The sequence below is a fragment of the Odocoileus virginianus genome, chromosome 23 (genome assembly GCF_023699985.2).
Source record: "Odocoileus virginianus isolate 20LAN1187 ecotype Illinois chromosome 23, Ovbor_1.2, whole genome shotgun sequence".
In the NCBI taxonomy this organism is placed as follows: domain Eukaryota; kingdom Metazoa; phylum Chordata; class Mammalia; order Artiodactyla; family Cervidae; genus Odocoileus; species Odocoileus virginianus.
Genome location: NC_069696.1, coordinates 23,018,947 through 23,042,183, shown reverse-complemented (window position 1 = coordinate 23,042,183; position 23,237 = coordinate 23,018,947).

Below are 23,237 nucleotides of genomic sequence, written 5' to 3'. Positions count from 1 at the left end.
AAGTAAGCAAATCTGTTGTCTTTTGAATGTATTATTTCTCTCCTATCTCTTTCCCCCATTCTAAGAGCACAGTTTTATATATATAGTTTGTATGTATCATGTTCCATGTAAGTGGCACCAAGTTATTTGTATCTTATTATCCTACCATCAGTCTTAGATTGCTAGCCCCTACTTACTGTTCTCAAAGTATTATTCCATCTGTTGGTCAAAGAGATTGTAGGGAAATTACTTCTCTGATGTTAACTTCTTCTTTGCTGGATTTCCTATTTCCTTTCCTAGTTTATCCTTCCTGTTACTGGATTCCAGGAGAAAATGGGGTTTGTTTCACTTGTTTTAAAAATTTTTATTAAGAACCAGTTTTGACCTTCTAAACAGATGTCCCATCCCCATCTCAACAGCAGTTTCTGAATTAGATAATAATTTCATCTAGAATAATCTTAAACATTTTTACAATTACTTTAGTGACTAAACCTCCTGACCTAATAAAAGATCTAGTCAAGATCTAGTCAAAATGCCATTTATTCCTTGGTGAATAAATGAAACTGTAATGATTAGCTTTCTTTTTTCAGATCAAATCTGTTCTATTAAAATCCATTAAAAATCTGATTATTTTAAACAAACACTTTTTCAATGAAGAGCATAATTCCGAATAATAGATCATGGACTCTGAATTAGTTGAGATCTGAATAAATTGTAGCTTATTATAATAATAATTTCACTTACTTCAATTTTGGGGATTTTTTTGCTCTATGAACACCTCATTCAGGGTGCTACTAAGTAGAAGAATCTCCAATTTCTTGAATGTTTTTCTAGAATATCTTTTGCCGAAATACTGGGCCTAAACAAACAAGTAAACAAAAGAAGTAAATTGGCACTAAATAAATTTGTAAACTTGACTTATGATATATACGTCATGAATTCAAAGGACACATGCTTGCATGCTTAATTGCTTCAGTCGTGTCTGACTCTGAGACCCTATGGACTGTAGTCCACCAGTCTCCTCTGTCTATAGGGTTCTCCAGGCAAGACTACTGGAGAGGATGCCATCCCCTTCTCCAGGGAATCTTCCCTGGAAAATTAACAATTCTTAATTTCTTAATTAAGATTTTAAAAAATCTCGATATCTTGGTTAAGCAAATCTTGATTTTCTCAAACTCTTTCGAAGATGACACCCTTTTCAGAAGAAAATCTTTTGGCATCTTCCAGAATTAGAATCCTATATAACAGCTTTTGGGAAGTGTGGGTTTTTAAGATTGATTTAAAGCTCTCTCTTTTGAGCACTCAAGGCTTCCTAACATGCCCAAGTTGTCTAGATGATCAGTGCTTTGGAAAAAAAAAAAAAAACTATTATTTCTAATTGGAAGACAATTTATTTACAATATTGTGTTTCTGCCAAACATCAACATAAATCAGCTGTAGGTATACATATGTTCCCCCCTCCCCCCCCGAACCATCCTCCAGCCTATCCCATCCTACCCCTCTAGGTTGTCACAGAGCGGTAGGTGGAGCTACCTGCGTCATACAGTGCTGCAGTCAATTCCCATTGGCTATCTGTTTTAAACATGGTACTGTTTATTTTTCAATGCTACTCGCTCAATTTAACCCATCCTCTCCTTCCCACACTGTGTCCACAAGTCTGTTTTTCATGTCTCTGCCTTACAGCTGTTTAGTTTTCCACTCCTTGCTTCCTGATTGTACCCTTTGCAGAGTTTCCTCTCCATCTAGCCTTGAACTGTTGTCCTTTCTTTTTTCTCTTCACTTTCTAGTCTTCCTTTATGGCTCAGGTCATGTTCCACTCTCGGGTCTCTTAAGTTGACTGCTTCTTCTTGTCCTTACTTCTGCCAGTCCTTGACTTAGTCTTTATTATTATCATCATCATTGTTTTATTTTCAAATAAAAAAAGATAAAACTTGATATAGTTCCAGATTTTTTTCCTCTGATTCTGTTGGGATATGGCTGCTTCTTTACACAGGGCAAAGAACTGCATTCACATAGGCTTATTTGAGGACCCAGTGCAGAGTTCAAGCAGCAAAACCCTAACTTAGCAGATCTGATTTCAAACTTGACACTCATTTCTAAAACTACCCTGTAAAAAGGAACAATGATCCACTGCAAGTGAATGAATGATGTTCGCTCCAAAATGTCTCCATTTTGCAACTGTAATCACATGGATGTCTGTTTTAGGCCATTTTAGTTGTGTGTGGGTATGTAATATATAGATGGTGATGACGGTGGTTCAGTCACTAAATTATGTCTGACTCTTTGTGACCATGTGGACTGTAGCCCACCAGGCTCCTCTGATCATGGGATTTCCCAGGCAAGGATACTGGAGTGGGTTGCCATTTCCTTCTCCATATAATATATACGGGTGCGTGTATTACTGAATTCATTTCTCTCTCTCTCTCTCTCTCTCTTTTTTTTTTTTTTTTTACTTTCTATCTTAAAAGATGATCAAGTGTGCAGGTTGCATTTCCAGGTTCCCATATGACCTGGCTTCAGACTTTTTTCAACCAATTAAAGGTCCTGTTGTAAGACTGGAGAGTAAGAAGAGAAGGGAAGCCTCTTCCATGTGTTGGCTTCTTTTAGTTGGCTTTAATCTCTTCTTTTGAGTAACATTGACTCCTTCGCCTGATGAAATCTAGGATTGGTAAGAGCTTTTGACAACTGCTCATTTTATTTTATTTTTCCATTTATTTTTATTAGTTGGAGGCTAATTACTTCACAATATTTCAGTGGGTTTTGTCATGCATTGACATGAATCAGCCATGGATTTACATGTATTCCCCATCCCAATCCCCCCTCCCACCTCCCTCTCCACCCGATTCCTCTGGGTCTTCCCAGTGCACCAGGTCCGAGCACTTGTCTCATGCATCCCACCTGGGCTGGTGATCTGTTTCACTATAGATAATATACATGCTGTTCTTTCGAAACATCCCACCCTCGCCTTCTCCCACAGAGTCCAAAAGTCTGTTCTGTACATCGGCGTCTCTTTTTCTGTTTTGCATATAGGGTTATCATTACCATCTTTCTAAATTCCATATATATGTGTTAGTATGCTGTAATGTTCTTTATCTTTCTGGCTTTCTTTACTCTGTATAATGGGCTCCAGTTTCATCCATCTCATTAGAACTGATTCAAATGAATTCTTTTTAATGGCTGAGTAACATTCCATGGTGTATATGTACCACAGCTTCCTTATCCATTCATCTACTGATGGGCATCTAGGTTGCTTCCATGTCCTGGCTATGATAAACAGTGCTGCGATGAACATTGGGGTGCACGTGTCTCTTTCAGATCTGGTTTCCTCAGTGTGTATGCCCAGAAGTGGGATTGCTGGGTCATATGGTAGTTCTATTTCCAGTTTTTTAAGAAACCTCCACAATGTTTTCCATAGTGGCTGTACTAATTTGCATTCCCACCAACAGTGTAAGAGGGTTCCCTTTTCTCCACACCCTCTCCAGCATTAATTGTTTGTAGACTTTTTGATAGCAGCCATCCTGACTGGCGTGTAATGGTACCTCATTGTGGTTTTGATTTGCATTTCTCTGATAATGAGTGACATTGAGCATCTTTTCATGTGTTTGTTAGCCATCTGTATGTCTTCTTTGGAGAAATGTCTTTAGTTCTTTGGCCCATTTTTTGATTGGGTCATTTATTTTTCTGGAGTTGAGCTTCAGGAGTTGCTTGTATATTTTTTAGATTAATCCTTTGTCTGTTTCTTCATTTGCTATTATTTTTCTCCCAATCTGAGGGCTGTCTTTTCACCTTGCTTATAGTTTCCTTTGTTGTGCAAAAGCTTTTAAGTTTCGTTAGGTCCCATTTGTTTATTTTTGCTTTTATTTCCAATATTCTGGGAGGTGGGTCATAGAGGATCCTGCTGTGATTTATGTCGGAGAGTGTTTTGCCTATGTTCTCCTCTAGAAGTTTTATAGTTTCTGTTCTTAAATTTAGATCTTTAATCCATTTTGAGTTTATTTTTGTGTATGGTGTTAGAAAGTGTTCTAGTTTCATTCTTTTACAAGTGGTTGACCAGTTTTCCCAGCACCACTTGTTAAAAAGGTTGTCTTTTTTCCATTGTATATCCTTGCCTCCTTTGTTGAAGATAAGGTGTCCATAGGTTCGTGGATTTATCTCTGGGCTTTCTATTCTGTTTCATTGATCTATATTTCTGTCTTTGTGCCAGTACCATACTGTCTTGATGACTGTGGCTTTGTAGTATAGTCTGAAGTCAGGCAGGTTGATTCCTCCAGTTCCATTCTTCTTTCTCAAGATTACTTTAGCTATTCGAGGTTTTTTGTATTTCCATACAAATTGTGAAATTATTTGTTCTAGTTCTGTGAAAAATACCGTTGGTAGCTTGATAGGGATTGCATTGAATCTATAGATTGCTTTGGGTAGTATAGCCATTTTGACAATATTGATTCTTCCAATCCATGAACACGGTATATTTCTCCATCTGTTTGTGTCCTCTTTGATTTCTTTCATCAGTGTTTTATAGTTTTCTATGTATAGGTCTTTTGTTTCTTTAGGTAGATATACTCCTAAGTATTTTATTCTTTTTGTTGCAATGGTATCGTTTCCTTAATTTCTCTTTCTGTTTTTTCATTGTTAGTGTATAGGAATGCAAGGGATTTCTGTGTGTTAATTTTATATCCTGCCACTTTACTATATTCATTGATTAGCTCTAGTAATTTTCTGGTAGAGTCTTTAGGGTTTTCTATGTAGAGGATCATGTCATCTGCAAACAGTGAGAGTTTCACTTCTTCTTTTCCTATCTGGATTCCTTTTACTTCTTTTTCTGCTCTGATTGCTGTGGCCAAAACTTCCAAAACTATGTTGAATGGTAGTGGTGAGAGTGGGCACCCTTGTCTTGTTCCTGATTTCAGGGGAAATGCTTTCAATTTTTCACCATTGAGGGTGATGCTTGCTGTGGGTTTTTTCATATATAGCTTTTATTATGTTGAGGTATGTTCCTTTTATTCCTGCTTTCTGGAGAGTTTTAATCATAAATGAGTGTTGAATTTTGTCAAAGGCTTTTTCTGCATCTATTGAGATAATCATATGGTTTTTATCTTTCAATTTGTTAATGTGGTGTATTACATTGATTGATTTGTGGATATTAAAGAATCCTTGCATTCCTTGGATAAAGCCCACTTGGTCATGGTGTATGATTTTTTTAACATGTTGTCAGATTCTGTTTGCTAGAATTTCGTTAAGGACTTTTGCATCTATGTTCATCAGTGATATTGGCCTGTAGTTTTCTTTTTTTGTGGCATCTTTGTCTTGTTTTGGAATTAGCGTGATAGTGGCCTCATAGAATGAGTTTGGAAGTTTACCTTCTTCTGCAATTTTCTGGAAGAGTTTGAGTAAGATAGGTGTTAGCTCTTCTCTAAATTTTTGGTAGAATTCAGCTGTGAAGCCATCTGGTCCTGGGCTTTTGTTTGCTGGAAGATTTCTGATTACAGTTTTGATTTCCTTGCTTGTGATAGGTCTGTTAAGATCTTCTATTTCTTTCTGGTTCAGTTTAGGAAAGTTATACTTTTGTGAGAATTTGTCCATTTCATCCAAGTTGTCCATTTTATTGTCATAGAGCTGCTGGTAGTAGTCTCTTATGATCCTTTGTATTTCAGTGGACAACTGCTCATTTTAAGGTTGACGTTTCTCATGTATTCCATTACTTGTATCACAATCCCCTGCATGAAATTCTCTCTTTAATAGACTTGGAGTTATTTCTATTTTCACTACTGCACACTAATTGATATATCATCAAATAGTGACTGAATTACATCCAATTATTATTATGTTTTACTTTTCCACTATTTAAAACAGTATATGTCATCTGTTTCTCCCTATCACAGGCTTTCGACACCATATTGCCCATGACAAAGCAATACAAATTCAGAGTGTAGAGTGAGGTTTTAGGATATTTGCAACTTGAATAGCTGACAGTTATAATGAATGCAATGTAAAACTGAACGTGGTCAAAATACTTTTAGCAATTTTGATAAATTTTTCAGACATTTTACCTTATTATATAACCATGCATTTTTTTTCCTGTGTTTTTACATTGCCTAAAATTATGCACGTCTAATCTTCCCTTCCGTGCCCAAACACTTATCCTACTTCAAGCAAGTGGTCACTTATTCCTTTAGAAAATTAATTAATAAATTAATTCTTACATCAAATTACCTAGAAGACCATGAGGAATGGTCTCCTTTTTGTGTAATCATTTCTAAGGATGTTGGCTCATTTGCTCAACTTGATGAACAACTGGCATTAATCTCTAGAAAATTAATTATTTCCTGTACAATTCAGAGGGTATGAACAGAAGAGTGGAGGGAAAGCCCGCAGCAAAAGCAATAATCATAAGCATCACTTTCTAGGACCTAGTAAGCAACTAATTACAAGACAAAACGCTGCTTATTTCAGGCTTCTCATCTCTCTTTTAACTCATTTCTTCCCCTTGCTCTTCCTTTACTCTGTGGAGATCCGTGCATCTACTATCTGGAATGGCAATCTTAAATCACACCAAAAAAAAGGAAGCTTTTGTAGATTTGTACATGAAATTTAAGTAAGTTATATTTCTCTGATTCAGTCATTGAAATTTATCAGCTTCTCTGTTCTTTGTTAATGAAGGACTTGGAATTCTTTTTCATGGGAAGTAGTTTCTTCTGTTTGCTAGGGCATGTTTCTCGTAAAATGAGGACTAACACAGAAGAAAATCACCTGGACCACGCAGGGTTTTGAGAAGTCTGTTTATTCCCTAAAACCAGCTAATAGAGTTCCACCGTGTCGCCACTAGGTGGCAGCAGCAATGTAAAAGCCCGGCTACGCGAAACTGACACGTTACAAAGTTGTAGGTTTCTTTGTTTTTGTTCGGTTTTGTTTTACTGCTTTAGAAAACAGTACAAAGATGAAAATATGAATTACTTCTAAAAGTAGCAATTAAAATAAACTTTTGGTGATGATGTTCTGTCTTTGCCAACAAGGAAGCTAGTGAGAAGGGCTTGAATTGAATCTCGCTGATGGTACTAGTGGCCTAGACACTGAAGACGCTAGAAAAGAGCAAATATCATCTTAGGATTCCTCATTCAGACCATCTTTGGCTTAGGATTTAACACACGGACTCTCATATATAAAGAAATTGAAAAGTGAATCCCCCTACTTTTTTTTTTTTTTTACTGTAGAGAAAGTTCTGCCTTGTAAGAGCGGATACGTAGATTGTATCACCGTACAGAAGGCTCAAAATAGCCCTAAAGTGTTTAGGAACTAATTAAAAAGATAGATGGCATACTAATACTAAAGAAATTTTTTTAATGCAATAGGATATAAGGAAAATATATGCAAAATAGAATTTGAAAAGACAAAAGATTTTCTCACATACAGTAAATTTTCTTTTTTTACTATGTGATTGCATATGCTTTCTAAATAGAGACCTGGGTTTGATCCCTGGGTTGGGATGATCCCTTGGAAGAGGGTTAATGCTCCATGTTCTTATTTTTAATGAGATCTCCTTGGGGGTCTGGGCTAGGCCAGGTTTGAGCCTCACAGTTGAGGTACCTCTCAACACAGAAATCTGATGCATGTCTCCTGAATCTATGTAAAGTCAGATTAAGCTATATCTCTTCATTCTCTAGGAAAGTAAAGATAAAATACTGAGTCCTGGCCCATTGTCCACACAAGTGGACATTGGATTGTGGTCTTAGTGGACCCCAAGGTATTCTACAGCCTTGTAAATAATCCTTGTCTCTCCCTTGCCCACCTCCATTGTTTTCTTTTCCTAAAAAGTATAGTTATAATAATGTGGAATATAAAGAACAATAGACAAATATTTTTAAGAGATGGATATATAGTAATACATCAACCTTTCATTTCATTTAGGTTTATGTTATATCAATTTAATTGCAAACATGGCCAAAATTATCATTTTGGTAAATTTATTTTACTTATTTTGGTAAATTTAAAATCTCATTTTGGCAAATGTAAACATATTTTTGCTACATAAGAGCAGTTGAAATAAGGGCCTTTCTGCATACTTGCAGGGACCCATCTATGGAACAAAACTGCTTAGATTAGGAAAGTGGTAGTTGCTTTAATTCTGTAGTTTTCTTTAATAAATAGGCTACAAATTGAGTAACAAATATATATCCAAACTAAATTTATTACAATTATATACAGTTAATATGAAATTCCTCTTTGAGGTGTCTAATACTTAAATACACCATCATCACCTTAAGAGTGAAAATTTTATTAAAAACTTGAGGCAGGGAGAAAGAGAGAGAGGCAAGAGACACAGTGCAGAGGCTTTGAAACTGGCGTACAAGGAACAGCCATGGAAAAACAAGACATTTTCATTTCATGATAGGTGTGAAACCCACATGGGTGCTCATTACCTTTGCACACATATCCCTCAGTCCTTAATGAAGAGTGCAATATACCTAAGCAGCAGGAGATACTTTTGATATCTATGCTACTTAAGGCAAAGTTGAATTAGCATAGGTGGGCCGACCTATAGTGATGGAAACATAACCCAAATTAGCTGAGACTCTTTGAAGATATGTGGAAATGAAAATGTTCAACCATTGTGAGAAAGGTGAATTTTATTTCCTTGCTTCATTCCTATCTACCTGGTCTGCACAGATTTTTAAAAAGTAACAAAAGTTAATACATGAAAGCATCTTAAAACATTGCAGTGTATGGTTTGCAGTAATGGACATAGAAACACCTACTATAATATATATATATATATATATATATATATATATATACACACATATATATATATATACACATATACCCAGTTTATGGGCTTCCCTGGTGGTTCAGACAGTAAAAAATCAGCAGGCAATGTGGAGACCTGGATTCGATCCCTGGGACGGGAAGATCCCCTGGAGAAGGAAATGACAACCACTCCAGTATTCTTGCCTGGAAAATCCCATGGACAGAGGAGCTTGGTGGGCTACAGCCCATGAGGTCACAACAAGTTGGATATGACTGAGTGACTCTCTCTCTCTCTCTCACACACACACACACACACACACACACACACACACACACACACACACGGTTTACAGCCTGGAATGGAAGAGAGATATAGGAACACACATTAAATGTATGTGTGCCCACGTGTGTGTGTGTGTGTGTGTGTGTGTGTGTGTGTGTGTGTGTGTGGTGTTAATTGCTCCATGGTTTTAATTGTTACCATTTCCTACACTGTTACATGCAGAAATTTTTATAAAGGTTGCCTTTGAAGGCACTGATGTGAGCTTTAAAAATATTTGGGAGAATTTAATAGCATAAATCACTACATTGAGAGAAATTCACACATTCTAAAACTTGTAAAACTCTAGAAATAGTCTTCAGTTGATTTTCAGGATTTTTAGTTTAAAAAAAAAAATGTGTATTAACGAACCAAGGACCAAAGGGCATAAGAGATTACTTCAGGGACCAGAGTTCCATTCATTTATGCTTAGTGATACTGATCCTCTCACATATAGGTGTAGGGGAAGGGTAGATATAAGATGACTGAAGTAACTAAAGTTTTAGGCTAAATAACTGTAATAAACATTGCTATAATGGGGCAAAAAATGCAAAGCATACGTGAAGATTATAAATAAAAATCTATGATGTACCAATACATTTGATATAAATAAGAAAAAACCTAATACCTGCTCATGTATAGCCTTATTTAATTAAGAAATAGTGGGAGGGGCTTCCCTGGTGGCTCAGCAGTAAAAAACAATCTGCCTGCTAATGCAGACGACACAGGTTCAGGCTCTGATCTGGAAAGATCCCACATGCACAGAGCAACTAAGTCCGTGTCCCACAGCTATTGCGTCTGTGCGCCAGAACCCAGGCGCCGCCATTGCTGAGCCCACGTGTCAGTGCTGCTGAAGCCCACGTGCCCCAGGGCCTGTGCTCTGCAACAGGAGAAGCCACTGCAATGAGAAGCCCATGCGCCACGGGGAGTGGCCCCCCGCTCATCACAACTAGAGAAAAGTCCATGCAGCAACAGAGACCCAGCAATGAAGCCCCAGCCAAAAATAAGTAAATATTTAAAAAAATACTAAAGAATGGATGCCTTTACAAAATAGGGGGGAAATACTTTATTTGATTTATAAACAGTGATGCTTATTTTTGGTATCACCATCTTGATGCTATATCTTCCCTCTACTGGTCTTTCTGGACTTCTTGAACTTGCAACTTTATGAAGATAACAAGATAGTAATTTGTTGAGAGAGATGAAATCCACCCTGAGTGACAAGAATTTTATGCATTTTTTTCACATGTATTTATTAGACATGTACACTTGGCTGTTTTTAAAGTGGATAACCAAAAGGGTCCTACTGCATAGCACAGGGAATTCTGCTTAATGTTAAGTGGCAGCTTGGATGGAAGGGGAGTTTGAGGGAGAATGGATACATTTATATGTGTGGCTGAACCCCTCTGGTGTCCACCTTAAACTATCACAACATTGTTAATTGGTTAGAGCCTAATGCAAAATTAAAAGACACTTGCTCCTTGGAAGAAGAGCTATGACAAACCTAGACAGCCTATTAAAAAGCAGAGACATCACTTTGCTGACAAACGTCCATATAGTCAAAGCTATGGTTTTTCCAGTGTCTTGTACGAATGTGAGAGTTGGACTATAAAGAAGGCTGAGTGCCAAAGAACTGATGCTTTCAAACTGCAGTGCTGGAGAAAACTCTTGAGAGTCCCTTGGACAGCAAGGAGATCAAATCAGTCAATGCTGAAGGAAAACATCCTGAATATTCATTGGAAGGACTGAAGCTGAAGCTAAAGCTCCAATCCTTTGGCCATGTGATGCAAAGAGCCAACTCACTGGAAGAGACACTAATGCTTTTTGAGGGCAGGAGGAGAAAGGAATGACAGAGGATGTGATGGTTGGATGGCATCATCTACTCAAACTCATGAGTTTGGGCAAACTCTGGCAGATAGTGAAGGACAGGAAGTCTGGCTTGCTGTAGTTCATTGGGTTTCAAAGAATTGGACAGGACTGAATGACTAAACAACAATAACATACTCCAATATAAAATGAAATGTTAAAAAAAAGTAATATATTGAGAAAAGAAAGATGTAATATGGGAAATTTTTTAAATGGTCCCACCTATAGGTCCAGTAAATTAGAATCTTCAGAGTAGGCATATGGAAAACTACATATTGAGCAATGTTCAAAAAGTTTGAAAAATACGAGCTAAGGAAACAGTTCATAAGGAGCCTGAGGCTTTTTACTTTGTGCAATTTTGTTTTTATCTTGTCTGATAACTAAATGCCCCATCTAATTCTTCTTTTTAATTTGGGAATATATAAATTGGGGGTAAAATTAGTGAAATGTTATGCACTGTTTCTATTTTGGAGGAATGCAAGACATGAGTTTGAGCAAGCTCCGGGAGTTGGTGATGGACAGGGAAGCCTGGCAGTCCATGGGGTTGCAAAGAGTCAGACATGACTGAATGACTGAACTGAACTGAGCTAACAGTTCAAATATCTCCTTCACTGAACAGAAAAATGGAAAAATTTTATAGTTATGGATGACATGTTGCACTTGATGACAAGTATCCTTGTGCTAAATACATTTCTGTTAAATCCACTTGACCCATTCTCTTCCTTCTGTCATTAACGAAACAAAACAAAACCCAAAATAAAACAACTCTATTCATTCTTACTGTGACAAATGTCTCTATTAAAGCTCTCATATAAGCTAGCACCTTTCTTTGGATCATTGAACACAACCACAGTTTTATATGGTGCACATGTTTGTTTAACTATTGTCTATCTCAGTCACAAGCTTTTAATTTATATGATGGTAGAACTGTGTCTTTACTACATACTTTATAGCTTCAGTGTGTTACAGGTTCTGACACATGACAATATAATTTTTAAAATGTTAATAAGAACTATTAAATGTTTTCCAAGTGTTAGGAGCCCTGTTAAGTGCTTTACATTCATTAGCTCATTTATACTAAAAAAAAAAAATCCTGTAAAATCATTACTATTGCTATGCCCCATTGTTTATTTACTGATAAGAAAATAGAGGATCTTATATATAAAATGTCTTGTTCAAAGTGATATAATTGCCACAGGAGTCAAGTTAGTTTTGAAATCTGGGCTGACAGTAAAAATATTTACTGAAAAGCTGAATGAATGAATGAATGGATGAATGAATGAGTGGAATTTCTTCCCACTGCTGAAGGTTAAGTTGGTCTACATCTAAGAATTTGATATGATCCTGTCTTCAGTTGCAGTGAATGCTATTAAATTCAATGCTTTCCCTACCCATTTAATGAGGCTTTGCAGGTAGCTCAGTGGTAAAGAATCCTCCTGCCAATGCAGGAGATGTAAGAGACGTGAGTTCAATCCCTGGGTCAAGAAGATCCCCTCAGTGAGGAAATGGCAACCCATTTCAGTATTCTTGCCTAGAAAATCTCATGGGCCCAGGAGACTGGCGGGCTACAGTCCATAGGGTCACAAAGAGTAGGACATGGCTTAGTGACCAAACAATGACAACAGAATTAACATCTGATATTTGGACATACATACTAATCTGTCTTATAAAGAGAAGTGGTTAAAAAAAAAAAAAAGTTTTTAATACTGGAATGCCAATTCTATATTACCTCTGAGATTTATGAATTATCTATTGCTGATTGCATAGTTAGTTAATCTCTCAATAATCTCACTGATTCCCATAAAGTTAGATTAGGAGAGGAAACATTGAGGGTACATTTTTAAATATCTTAAGCTCAATTGACCACACTGTATTTATTCAAGCAGTTTTAAGAAATATCTGTGTTATTATATTAAGATTATTTTCATTCTCCCAAAGAGTGGTTATAAACAATCAAAATTGAAGTAATAGATGGTTTCTAATTGGTAATTTTTGATTAAATGAACAACAAATATTTTATATTTTCAGTTTTTTAAAATAATTTTTGCAATAAGAATGTTCCAGATTAATTTATCTCTTTATTAGAAAATAGAACCAATTTGGATTATTTAATCTCATTAGATAATGTAATTTTCTTCTCAAAATTCCCTGAAAGTATCAAAATTTTCAATTTTTAATTGGTATAACCTTAAATCTTGAAAACATGGCCACAGCTCAATGCATTTTAATCTAAAAATCACTTTAATGTTTCATTTAGTGTATATATATATATATATATATATATATATATATATATTTTAGTCCAGTTTTCAGAAAACTGGAACCAAATTATTTAAATAATTGTGGAATAAAACTTTAATTATGAGTCTTTCATAACTAAGTATATCAAATACAAAGTGAGATGGTTAACCAAATCATTTTCTTATGTGCCTACAATAGTGAAACTCATCAGATAATTCCCTCATCAAATAATTTCCAAGTCTTTGTTTGATTTTGTTAGAATACTTTTCACCAATTTTTAACATTGATAACTGGTTCCTACTTCTCTTGGTTTAGCTTAGAACATTGCACACAGCTCCAGGAAACAAGATAGATTGAGATATACATGTGCATGCTAAGTCCCTGCAGTCATGTCTGATTCTTTGGACCCTATGGACTGTAGCCTGCCAGGTTCCTCTGTCCATGGGACTCTCTAGGCAAGAATACTGGAGTGAGTTACCTTGTTCTCCTCCAGGGCATCTTCTCAACCCAGGAATCAAACCTTCATCTCTTATGTGTCCTGCATTGGCAGATGGGCTCTTTATCAATAGTGCTACCTGGGAAGCCCCAAGATGTACAAAAGTGCCTATATTGTAGAACCTTTGTCTTCAAAGGGTACCGTTCTCAAATTTGAGTATTTCCAGATCAGAGGCCCACAGCCTAAAATAAATAGTGATTTTGCCAAGGCAGGTGAATCGTGAACTTTCAGGCTGATATTCAGAGGTAAGTGTAAGCAAACAATATAGCATCTTTAGCCAATGGCAGTTTGTTTCTCAACTCTTCTTAGACTGCATGGAATGGACTTTCTTAAAGGTGTCTTGATAACAAGTGTCTAATGGCTTCCACTAAATGGAGTTTAGTTGTGATGATGATCATTTTTAAGTAACAAAAGAAAAAAAAATGGTGATTTCTGAGTTTTTCTTAGGATTCAAGTAGAATATTTATGTCAAAACACTGAGCAGACCTAATAGAATATGTTTTACAAACAGCCCACAAACAACTGCCTGGATCTATCATTTCAGGTGCACTCTGGCAATGGTTGTGCACTTAAGCCTTGCTGACTTGCCATGAAAAATAATATAAGCAGCTGGATCAGTGAAAATCTTGCACTGATGAGCTCTCTAGGACTTTTCCTATGACCAAGTACTTTATCAACAGAACACTCTGAAAGGGAATAGATGGCCTGACTTGCAAACTTGTCAGAACAAACAGAATGAAGAGGGACAGCCTGGTTTAGTTACAAGGAGAAAGCTTGACAACAGGAGGAACACGGTGTGCTTTATTTATTTTTCAGCCTTATAAGGCATAGCTGTAGGCCATCTTTCCATGACACATCAACTTCTGACACCAGGGAAATAATACATATGAGTTTAAAGAGATGTCATGATTTGACTTCCAGAGTTGAAAAGCTATCATTGTTAAGAATCAGGGGGAAGAAGAGGAGCCAGTCATCTAACATTGCTGGTAACCTTACATTCACTTGTTTCAGGAAGGATATCTTGGTGAAGCAGGCAGCACAGGAGAAAATCACTTTAAGGAACCAATCTTAACTAGCATCATACAGTCCAGGCTGGCTATTGATTGTGTTTTGCCCATTGATACAAATAACCTCAGATATGCAGATGACACCACTCTTATGGCAGAAAGTGAAGGACTAAAGAGCCTCTTGATGAAAGTGAAAGAGGAGAGTGAAAAAGTAGGCTTAAAGCTCAACATTCAGAAAACTATGATCATGGCATCTGGTCCCACACTTCATGGCAAACAGATGGGGAAATAATGGAAAGAGTGACTGACTTTATTTTTCTGGGCTCCAAAATCACTGCAGATGGTGATTGTACCATGAAATTAAAAGATGCTTACTCCTTGGAAGGAAATTTATGACCAACCTAGACAGCATATTAAAAGGCAGAGACATTACTTTGTCAACAAAGGTCTGTCTAGTCAAGACTATAGTTTTTCCAGTGGTCATGTATGGATGTGAGAGTTGGACTGTAAAGAAAGCTGAGTGCTGAAGATTTGATGATTTTGAACTGTGGTGTTGGAGAAGACTCTTGAGAGTCCCTAGGACTGCAAGGAGATCCAACCATTCCATCCTAAAGGAGATCAGTCCTGGGTCTTCTTTGGAAGGACTGATGTTGAAGCTGAAACTCCAATACTTCGGCTACCTAATGTGAAGAGCTGACTCATTGGAAAAGACCCTGATGCTGGGAGGGATTGGGGGCAGGAGGAGAAGGGGACGACAGAGGATGAGATGGTTGGATGGCGTCACCGACTCAATGGACATGGGTCTGGGTGGACTCCGGGAGTTGGTGATGGACAAGGAGGCCTGGCGTGCTGCGGTTCATGGGATCACAAAGAGTCGGACATGACTGAGTGACTGAACTGAACAGAACAAACTAATATCCACTCTGTTAAGTAAATACAAGGCTTCCCAGGTTGTGCAGTGGTAAAGAATCCATCTGCCAATGAAAGAGATGCAAGACACTTGGTTTTGATCCCTGGGTCAGGAAGATCTCCTGGTTGAAGAAATGACAATGCACTCTAGTATTCTTGCCTGGAAAATTCCATGGACAGAGGCACCTGGTGGGACATGACTGAGCATGAACACATGTCAGTTCAGTTCACTTCAGTTGCTCAGTTGCACACCAGGCCTCCTTGTCCATCACCAACTCCCGGAGTCCACCCAGACCCATGTCCATTGAGTCGGTGACGCCATCCAACCATCTCATCCTCTGTCGTCCCCTTCTCCTCCTGCCCCCAATCCCTCCCAGCATCAGGGTCTTTTCCAATGAGTCAGCTCTTCACATTAGGTAGCCGAAGTATTGGAGTTTCAGCTTCAACATCAGTCCTTCCAAAGAAGACCCAGGACTGATATCCTTTAGGATGGACTGGTTGGATCTCCTTGCAGTGCAAGGGACTCTCAAGAGTCTTCTCCAACACCCTAGTACAAAAACATCAATTCTTTGGCACTCAGCTTTCTTTATAGTCCAACTCTCACATCCATACATGACCACTGGAAAAACCATAGCCTTGACTAGATGGACCTTTGTTGGCAAAGTAATGTCTCTGCTTTTTATTTTTTTTTTCCATTTATTTTTATTAGTTGGAGGCTAATTACTTTACAATCTTGTAGTGGTTTTTGCCATACATTGACATGAATCAGCCATGGATTTACATGTGTTCCCCATCCCAATCCCCCCTCCCACTTCCCTCTCCATCCCAACCCTCTGGGTCTTCCCAGTGCACCAGCCCTGAACACCCGTCTCATGCATCCAACCTGGGCTGGTGATCTGTTTCACCCTTGATAGTACACTTGTTTCAGTCAAGATCCTCTATGACCCACCTCCCAGAATATTGGAAATAAAAACAAAAATAAACAAATGGGACCTAATGAAACTTAAAAGCTTTTGCACAACAAAGGAAACTATAAGCAAGGTGAAAAGACAGCCTTCAGAATTGGAAAAAATAATAGTAAATGAAGAAACAGAGAAAGGATTAATCTCAGAAATATACAAGCAACTCCTGCAGCTCAATTCCAGAAAAATAATTGACCCAATCAAAAAATGGGCCAAAGATCTAAACAGGCATTTCTCCAAAGAAGACATACAGCTGGCTAACAAACACATGAAAAGATGCTCAACATCACTCATTATCAGAGAAATGTCTCTGCTTTTTAATATCTATCTAGGTGGTCATAACTTTCACATGTATATGTAAGTAAATAAAACCACTTTCTTCACAAATTTCTCTTGTTTTACTCATAGAATACTATACAGTCTGTGGAATCCTCCAGGTCAGAATATTGGAGTGGGTAGCTGTTCCCTGGGGATTTTCCCAACCCGGGTATCAAATTCAGGTCTACCACATTGCAGGCAGATTCTTTACCAGCTGAGCTACCAGGGAAGCTCACAATACTTATACAATACTTCTTTTCTTCAGTTACTCCAATGATCCACTTTATTTTCATTTGCTTTCTTTGCATGTTTTCCTTGAAATTCTCTTCTCTTACACATTTACATCTCTTCATTTTATCATTACCTGTTATATTGCTTTTTCCTCCCAATTAAACTGCCACTTATCTAATTAAACATCTAGCAAATTAGGAGCACCTGTATGTATGTGCATGCATTCAGATTGAACTGTTTCACAAGCAATGTATTTATTCTTTCAACATATTTTACATAAATATAAACAAATGTAATAGCCACTACTTCATCCAGTACTTACAGAATACACACTGTGTGAAAGTTATTATTTTTAGTATGTAGGGATATTACAGTGAACTGAATTTCCATGCTCAATAATATTGTATTATGGTGAGGAGTTCAGACAAAGAACAAATCAATATAAAATATAATGTCAGTAGTAATCATGGAACCACTGTGAGAGGTTCCTTCTTTACACAGGGGTAATCATGGAAAAATTTGAGGAGGTGACATGTTGAAGAAAATCAAATATGCAGCCTTTTGAATATCTATGACAAGAATATTAAAAGTGAGCTTTCTAGGTGGTTTTGCAGAATAGTTGAAAGAGCAACAGTTCTGGGTCCAAGAAAGAGAAGAAACTGGGATAAGAAATAAAGTTGAAAATGTAACCAGGCATCAGATCATGCAAGGTCTTGAAAAATATAGTTTTGGATTTTATTACAAATGATATGAGATATGAAAGGATAATGTCTCTTTTACTATAAAATGATAATTCTGGGAACTTTCCTGGTGGCCCAGTGTTTAAGAGTCCAAACTTCCATTGCAGGCGGCATGGGTTTGATCCCTGGTGGGGGACCTAAGATCTCACATGTTGCATGATGAGGTCAAAAACAAAAAATAAAATGATTATTCTGGATGCTAAAATGAGACATAGGAGAAGTGGGAAGACAGGGAGACCAGTTAGGAGTTTATGTAGTGGTTCAGGTGACAGATGATCGGGGTTGTTCTAGGCCGACGGTTTTTCCAAACACAGACTAACTTTGATTAGATTCTGGACTGATTTTGAAAATGAAACTGTAAGGATTTGCAAATGGATATCTTGTAGAGTGTGAGAGAATGAGAAAATGAAGGCTAATCCTAGTTTTAAAGTCTGAGCAAATGAAAATATGGAATTTCTATTTAATAAAATCATGAGAATTGGGTAAAAGAGGTGTGGGATGAAATGTTAGGAGTTTGGGTCATATTTAGTTCAGTTCAGTTCTTGCTCAGTTGTGTCTGACTCTTTGCGACCCCGTGGACTGCAACATGCCAGGCTTCTGTGTCCATCACCAACACACGGAGCTTACTCAAACTCATGCCCATCAGGTCGGTGATACCATCCAACCGTCTCATCCTCTGTCATCCCCTTCTTATCCTGCCTTCACTCTTTACCAGCATCAGGATCCTTTCCAATGAGTCAGTTCTTCATATCAGGTGACCAATGTATTGGAACTTCAGCTTTCAGGACTGATTTCCTTTAGGATGGACTGGTTTGATCTTGCAGTCTGAGGGACTCTCAAGAGTATTCTCCAACACCACAGTTCAAAAGCATCATTTCTTCAGTGCTCAGTTTTCTTTATAATCCAACTCTCACATCCAATGACTCCTGGGAAAACCATAGCTTTGACTAGATGGACCTTTGTTGGCAAAGCAATGTCTCTGTTTTTTAATATGCTGTCTAGGTGGTCATAATTTTTCTTCTAAGGAGCAAGTGCCTTTTAATTTTAGGTTTGAAATATCAATAAATTGTTCTAGGTGAAGTATTATGTGAGTGGTAGGGTATTTAAGTTTGCTTTTCAGAGAGTGGTTACAGAATCACTGCTGTTAACCACCTTACTTCTCTTCTAGAGCATTAAAAACATAAGCTTCTATTGTCTGTAGAGAAAAGTGTAAGTTTTTCTCAAAAATCTCACAGATTCTTACTATTTATTTGTATGTATACATATGCAAGAGCTTCCCAGGTGGTGTTAGTGGTAAAGAACCACCTGGCAATACAAGAAAAGTGAGTTCGATCCCTGGATAGGGAAGATCCCCCGGAGGAGAGAAGGGCAACCCACTCCAGTATTCTTGCTTGGAGAATCCCATGACCGAGGAGTCTGGTGGGTTTCAGCCCAGGGGGTCGCAAAGGGTGGGATACGACTGAAGCAATAGAGCAGTACACATTTACACACTACCCATTTGCACACTTCCATACAAATGCAAGGATAGAACTTTTAAACTGCTTCATTAAAGCATTTTCTCATCCTACTTTATACAATTAAATCATTTTTAATGTTACACAACAAGGCCATTTTTATTCATCATATTGATGCCTTCTCACAGCTTTCTCTGCAAAAACTGTGTCTAAAGGCTCAAGTAAAGTTTGTACTTGTAAAATAGCAAACCCACTACTGAAAATTTAACCAAAAATAGTAATGATTTGCCCTGGGACTCCATGTATTTAGCATAGTGAAATACTTTAGTTCTGGGGATTAAATAATTGCTGAGGTACAGACTTTTATACAGAAAGATCGTGGGTTAAAAATTAATAGGTTTGAGTTCCTGGGTTCTTGATTTTACCTGCACCAATTAGATAGAAGGACTGACCACCTTCCTAGTGTTCAGTTTTCCTTTCTGTAAATTGGGTATAATACTATAATATCAGGTCAATATCTCAGAAAAGAATAATGAAGAAATAAATCAATGAAAAATTAAAGCTGAATATCTTATTTATCATGTTACTTAGTAGTAATATATATGGAGGACATATTCTCTTCTTCCAAATAACATTTCAGGATAATGTTAAAATATTTTTAATCTTTTCAGTACATTGCTCTTTCTCTAAGAAAGAAAAACACGCAGCATATACTTAACTCCTTATCATATGTTATTTGTTTTATTAGCTATTTGGAAAACATCTGTTGAATAAATGTTGTTCTTCCCACTGAGGAATTAGCTTAAAGATTTAATGACTAGATTTGTGCACAAATAACTGCAATACAGCAGTATGAGATAAATGTCCCAAAGTGGGACAAACAGGAAATACAAAAGAATAAAAAGAAAGTTCATATCCTCCCTATATCAGCCTATAATTCAGGAGAAACCAAATAAAAACATTATCCAAAACAATGTCTAATAGGCAATCACTTTCCTTCCAGAAGCATGAGATTTGATTATCATCTTTTTAACTTATATGAAGACAAATGTGGTCTACGGTCATAAAATTGCCTGAATGTTTAAGGAATCCATCCCCATTATTCAATGAGATTACATTCTGTACTAGTATATCCCATAGGTTGATTGCACACTTTGTTATACCATTTTAGTTTATTTGCTCCATATTTACTACCCTTCAGCTTTGAATATCCTTTTCCTCTTATTACTGTAACATGGTAATAGGCAGAATTGATTCATCGGCTATCATCATTCATTTTTAAATGCTGGTCTTTTTGGCTGTATTGACTTATGTTTTCTCCTTTGTTATAAAAATGAGCCACCGTTATACCCTTGGTTAAATTCATGATCTGGCTAGAGTCCTCTGAATGGAAGTCTCATATCTAGGGCAGTATAAGTGAAATAAAAATACATCTTTCCCACACAACCCAGTGCAACAATTCCACTTGCCTTTGACTTTTCTGAACTTGTGAAAAACATCTAGAAAATTATCCTGTTATTTTCTCATGTTTTTTCCTTGATAAACAGTAATTAGTCCTCATAAATCTTCAAGGTACTGTAATGAGGTTAAAAGGTATAACAGATTTATTAAGTTTAGTCTGAGAATGGTACTGAAAAAAGTTAAGAAGTATTTATAAAATTCTTTTTTATTCTATATTAATTTATTCTCCTTATAAAATTACATTGAACACTCAGAGATAGCAAAACTCAGAGTTTAAAATCCAAGAGTTTAGAGTTACTTACCACTGTTGGAAACCTGGGCAAACTATTTAACCTGTGACTCAAATTCTCTATTTTAAAATGAAGACAATAATAACATCTATTTATTGGAGATGTGGCATTTTATGAATCATTACAGGTAATTAGAAGAGGGCCTCAATATAGGTGGACTTACATTAAAATTTGATATTGCTATAGAAAAGACTCTTTTCTGGGCATTGTGAGAATGAATGTGATGTAGGGTTAGAGATTTATTAATCTACTTAATTTCTACTTAGCTTCCCTGATGACTCAGTAGGAAAGAATCTGCCTACCAATGCAGGAGACTCAGGTTCGACCCCTGGGTCAGAAAAATCACCTGGAGAAGGAAATGGCAACCCACTCCAGTATTCTTGCCTAGGAAATCCCCGTGGACAGAGAAAACTTGCAGGTTACAGTCCATGGGCAAAGAGTGGGACATGACTAAAGAGCTAACAACAGCGATTGTTATTCTAGGTGGTGCTTGTGATCACAAAGGGACGGTCTGCTGTACAGTTCTTCCCAGGGTGCACAGAGTGTTGCTGTCATTGCCTTATGTCACCTAGAGTCTTATCTTGGTGCTGAAGCTTTTCAATGCGCTAGGAAAAACAGCCTGAATATTAAAACTTTCTCTATTTAACCTGTAGTGATTACTGCATTCCTTATGGAACATGTTGATTATAGCATTTACATTATTCTGACTAGGCTGCATAGTGATAAATTTCTCATGAATTGGAGGAAGCTGGGGCTCCTGGATGTTCTTATGTAGAACAAAAAGGTGGAGAGAGGCATTAAATTTTGAAAGATTCTTAGCAGCACACCTTCTTGCTTCTTATTTTAAAAATTCAACTATTGGTGAAGAATATCCAATAGATTTTTTTTTTTTTTTTGCCTATTAATGATATTCCTAGTATAGTGTAAACACGCATAATACTTAAGAAACATCTGTTGAAGGACAAAGAATGAGTAATAATAAATTCTGAGAAATTTGTGTGAATCCCTTAGAGATAATTGCATACCTAGAAAATGTACTGGTTTACATAATGAAAAGTCATATTGCTGTCGTTTAGTTGGTAAGTCATGTCCGACTCTTTGTGACCCCATGGACTGTAGCCCGCCAGCCTCCTCTGTCCATGGGATTTCCCAGGCAAGAATGCTAGAGTGGGTTGCCATTGCTTCCTCCAGGAGATCTTCGTGACCCAGGGATGGAACTTGCATCTCCTGCATTGGCAGTCTGATTCTTTACCATTGAGCCACCAGGGAAGCCCAATGAATGGCAATAATTGGGCTTAAAAATAACATTTTAGAGACACTTAGGCACATGGTATGTAGACCAATATGTTGGAGAACAGACGCTCTAGTAGTTAATATATGAGATGCTCTAGTAATTGATGTATGATTTTTTTGTCATATAGAACTCTCAGTTTCAGATTTTAAGCATTTAAAACTAAGATTTCTTCAAATAAAAAGCTATATTAATAATGAATATTTTATTTGTTTAAAGAATCTGGGATCTTATTATTACTGCTTTTGTTTATTAAAATGTATGTATGGGGGAGGGGGACAAAATTTTTTTAATATTTGCTGTAGGCAATGACTTAAATCTATTAAATCCAAAAGATCAAGTTGAATGAAATATGAAGGAAAAATATATGTATGCAATAAAGATGGGGCCAATATAATTTTCCAATAAAATAAAGGCATTTTTCAGCATGTTTCTAAAAATCTTTAATGGCCAAGAATGTCTGTCTAACCAAATGCAGTGAGAAGGAAAGCAAATGCTGATTTTATACTCACATTCTTTTCATATGTTCCATAAAATTTTATCTGTATTTTTTAAATTGGCTTTTAAGATTTTATTTTCTTGCTGCCATATCTCTGCATTTAAACTTCTCTTTGTTTGCTACTGAGTGTTTAGCATTTTCTCTGTAAGAATCTAACTGTAGAATCACTCAGCCGTTAGTCATGAGTTATTGTACTTATAATTACCTATGGCATCTCAGGAGGCACTAGTGGTAAAGTATCTGTCTGCCAATGCAGAAGACACAAGAGACACAGGTCCCATCCCGGGTTGGAAGGATCCCTTGGAGAAGGAAATGGCAACCCACTCCAGTATTCTTGCCTGGGAAAGCCCATGGACAGAGGAACCTGGAGGGCTACAGTCCCTGGGGTCACAAAGAGTCAGACACGACTCAGCAACCAAACAACAATGACAT